Here is a 4,787-nt window from a genome sequence, read left to right on the forward strand (position 1 = left end):
TAAAAAAAAAATTCCTGGGCCCTCACACTGGCTTTTCCCCTCCTTGAGGTGTATGTTCATGTGCACTGCCAGAAACTAAATGCCAAAGATTATGTTCATCCAATGTTCACCATCAATCGGACCACATCCCCTCCCATTCATGTTCACATAACAACCTTATGGCAACTACAGCAATTGCCTACGTAGAAAAATAACATTAGGAATTGGTTTATTGCATTTTCAGTGATCTTTAATACAATGTAGCAATTAGAAACAGACAGGAGAATCAGCACTGTGTGAGCAGCCAGCTCTCTGCCAACCGCCAGGAAGTGTTCCATGGACCACAGTTTGGGAATCTCTGAGTGAAATAATATAGTCATAAATTCCAAGGCCACAAGAGACCATTGTGACCTAGTCTGAACTCCTGTATAACACTGGCCACAGGACTTCCCCTGAAATAATACCTAGAGCAGATCTTTTAGAAAAACATTCAATCTTGATTTTAAAATTGTCAGTGCTGGAGAATCCCTGGGTAAATTGTTCCAACGGTTAATTATTATTATGTTAAAAATTCTTTATTGCCTATCTGAATTTGTCTAGTTTCAACTTTCAGGCATTAGATTGTGTTCTATCTTTGTCTGCTAGATTGAAGAGTCTATTATTAAATATTTGATCCCCATGTAGGTACTCATAGACTATAATCAAGTCACCCTTGCCGTTCTCTTTGTTAAACTTAGATTGAGCTCCTGGAGTCTATCACTATAAGGCAGGTTTTCTAATCCTTTAATCATTCTCATGGCACTTCTTTGAAACCCCTCCAATTCATCAATATGTTTCTTGAACTGTGGACACTGGAACTGGATATGGTATATCAGCAATGGTTGCACCAGTGCCAAATGCAGAGGTAAAATAACCTCTCTATTCCTACTCAAGATTCCATTTTATGGATCCAAGGATCACATTAGCATCTTTGGCCATAATGTTGCACTTAGAGCTCATGTTCAGTGAGTATCCACCACAACCCCTAAATCTTTTTCAGAGTCATTGCTTCCCAGTATAGGGTTCCCCATCCTGTAAGTATGGCCTATATTCTTTGTTGGGTTGCCTGCCCGCCCGCCTGCGCAGACATGGGAAATGTCAATTTTCACAAGGTGATTCTGCCTACTTCTACACTTAACAATAATTTTCACGGGTGCTTGCAAAACTCAGTTTACAAGTCACCAAGTCACGTTGGGGCGGGGAATATTTGTGAAACATCATTACACTAACATATGGCTTTACAGGCCAATGGTATTTCAATGCCACATGATAACGTTTTTCCCAAATGGTAGCATGTTGTACAGGCTTATCAGAACTCCCAAGTGCATCGTACCCAAAACATTCTCTAGAGCAGCAGTGGGCAAACTTTTTGGCTCGAGGGCCACACTGAGGCTGCGAAAGGCTGTACCTCACCCTGCTCCTAATCCCCTACCCCCCTCTCGGGTTCTCACCCCCTATCCAACCCCCCCCCCCCCCCACTCACTGTCTCCTGACCACCACCACCCCACCTCTGCTCCACTCAACAGCTCCCTGTCCCCCAACTGCCCCTCCGGAACCTCCTACCTCTTACCCAACCCCTCCGCTCCCTGCCCCTTTACCATGCCGCTCAGAGCGGCAGGATTGGCTTATTGGAAAGCCTGGGAGGTGTGCGGGCACAAGCCGCACTGCCCGCACAGCAGCGTGGCAGTGGAGAAGGGGGACAGCAAGGGACGGACCGTGAGCAACCCTCCCCAGCTGGGAGCTCAAGGGCCAGGCAGGACAGTCCTGCGGGCCATAGTTTGCCCCCCTCTGCTCTAGAGCAGGAACACTGCAAACTGGGTCTATGCTATCTGCCAATGATGTTATAGGGAGGCTAGTGCTGTGTCCCTAATGCCACACCCCTCTTCTTTGGGTTGAACCCCCAGTTAGTCTTCCCTCTTCTGTGCACCCCATAGTCACACTGCTGTGCTCTCTCTCCATTGCGCACGCGCGCACACATGCACACACACCCCAGAGGACCCCCTCAAACCAATTTTCAGCCCCACTGCAGTCCCCACACCCCAGTGCACCCTAATGGTAGTGCCCCATATGCTGCAGTGCACCCCCACTGCAGTCCCCAAATCATAGTGCATTCCTCATAGCAATCCCCATATCCCCCGTGCACCCCCATTAGCAGTTCCCATGCCCCGGTGCACCCCAATGGTGGTCCCCATATCCCCCATGCACCCCCATTACAGTTCCCATGCCCCGGTGCACCCCAGCGGTGATCCCCATATCCCCTGTGCACCCCCATTAGCAGTTCCCATGCCCTAGTGCAACCCAGCAGTGATCCCCATATCCCCCATGCACCCCCATGACAGTTCCCATGCCCCGGTGCACCTCAGCGGTGATCCCCATATCCCCCATGCACCCCCATTAGCAGTTTCCATACCCCAGAGCACCCCAGCGGTGATCCCCATATCCCTCGTGCACCCCCCTTAGCAGTTCCCATGCCCCCGGTGCACCCCAGCGGTGATCCCCATATCTCCCGTACACCCCCCTTAGCAGTTCCCATACCCCCGGTGCAACCCAGCGGTGATCCCCATATCCCCCGTGCACCCCCATTAGCAGTTCCCATGCCCCGGTGCACCCCAACGGTGATCCTCATATCCCCCGTGCACCCCCATTAGCAGTTCCCATACCCCGGTGCACCCCAACGGTGATCCTCATATCCCCCGTGCACCCCCCTTAGCAGTTCCCATATCCCCGGTGCACCCCAGCGGTGATCCCCATATCCCCTATGCACCCCCATTACAGTTCCCATGCCCTGGTGCACCCCAGCGGTGATCCCCATATCCCCCGTGCACCCCCATTAGCAGTTCCCATGCCCCGGTGCACCCCAACGGTGATCCGCATATCCCCCGTGCACCCCCATTACAGTTCCCATGCCCTGGTGCACCCCAGCGGTGATCCCCATATCCCCCGTGCACCCCCCTTAGCAGTTCCCATGCCCCAGTACATCCCAGCGGTGATCTCCATATCCCCCGTGCACCCCTATTACAGTTCCCATACCCGGCGCACCCCAGCGGTGATCCCCATATCCTCCGTGCACCCCCATTAGCAGTTCCCATACCCAGTGCACCCCAGCGGTGATCCCCATATCCCCCATGCACCCCCATTACAGTTCCCATGCCCCGGTGCACCCCAGCGGTGATCCCCATATCCCCTATGCACCCCCATTACAGTTCCCATGCCCCGGTGCACCCCAGCGGTGATCCCCATATCCCCCGTGCACCCCCATTAGCAGTTCCCATGCCCCAGTGCACCCCAACGGTGATCCGCATATCCCCCGTGCACCCCCATTACAGTTCCCATGCCCCGGTGCACCCCAGCGGTGATCCCCATATCCCCCGTGCACCTCCCCTTAGCAGTTCCCATACCCGGTGCACCCCAGCGGTGATCCCCATATCCCCCGTGCACCTCCCCTTAGCAGTTCCCATACCCGGTGCACCCCAGCGGTGATCCCCATATCCCCCGTGCACCCCCCTTAGCAGTTCCCATGCCCCAGTGCACCCCAACGGTGATCCCCATATCCCCCGTGCACCCCCCTTAGCAGTTCCCATACCCGGTGCACCCCAGCGGTGATCCCCATATCCCCCGTGCACCCCCCTTAGCAGTTCCCATACCCGGTGCATCCCAGCGGTGATCCCCATATCCCCCGTGCACCCCCATTACAGTTCCCATGCCCCGGTGCACCCCAGCGGTGATCCCCATATCCCCCGTGCACCCCCATTACAGTTCCCATGCCCCAGTGCACCCCAACGGTGATCCCCATATCCCCCGTGCACCCCCATTACAGTTCCCATGCCCGGTGCACCCCAGCGGTGATCCCCATATCCCCCGTGCACCCCCCTTAGCAGTTCCCATACCCGGTGCACCCCAGCGGTGATCCCCATATCCCCCGTGCACCCCCATTAGCAGTTCCCATACCCGGTGCACCCCAGCGGTGATCCCCATATCCCCCGTGCACCCCCATTAGCAGTTCCCATACCCCCGGTGCACCCCAACGGTGATCCCCATATCCCCCATGCACCCCCATTACAGTTCCCATACCCGGTGCACCCCAGCGGTGATCCCCATATCCCCCGTGCACCCCCCTGAGCAGTTCCCATACCCGGTGCATCCCAGCGGTGATCCCCATATCCCCCGTGCACCCCCATTACAGTTCCCATGCCCCAGTGCACCCCAGCGGTGATCCCCATATCCCCCGTGCACCCCCATTACAGTTCCCATGCCCCAGTGCACCCCAACGGTGATCCCCATATCCCCCGTGCACCCCCATTACAGTTCCCATACCCGGTGCATCCCAGCGGTGATCCCCATATCCCCCGTGCACCCCCATTACAGTTCCCATGCCCCGGTGCACCCCAGCGGTGATCCCCATATCCCCCGTGCACCTCCAATAGCAGTTCCCATACCCGGTGCACCCCAGCGGTGATCCCCATATCCCCCGTGCACCCCCCTTAGCAGTTCCCATGCCCCGGTGCACCCCAGCGGTGATCCCCATATCCCCCGTGCACCCCCATTACAGTTCCCATACCCGGTGCACCTCAGCGGTTGATCCCCATATCCCCTGTGCACCCCCATGACAGTTCCCATGCCCGGTGCACCCCAGCGGTGATCCCCCAGCCGTGCCCAAGCACCTCCAGTACCATTCCCCAGCGCGCTCTGCAGCCCCGTGTCCCCGTCCCGGGGGGCCCGAGGCGGCGCGGAGCGTGTTTCCCGCCGGCGGCCGTTCGGAGCGGTTTCCG

The sequence above is a fragment of the Gopherus flavomarginatus genome, chromosome 17 (assembly GCF_025201925.1).
Source record: "Gopherus flavomarginatus isolate rGopFla2 chromosome 17, rGopFla2.mat.asm, whole genome shotgun sequence".
NCBI lineage: Eukaryota > Metazoa > Chordata > Testudines > Testudinidae > Gopherus > Gopherus flavomarginatus.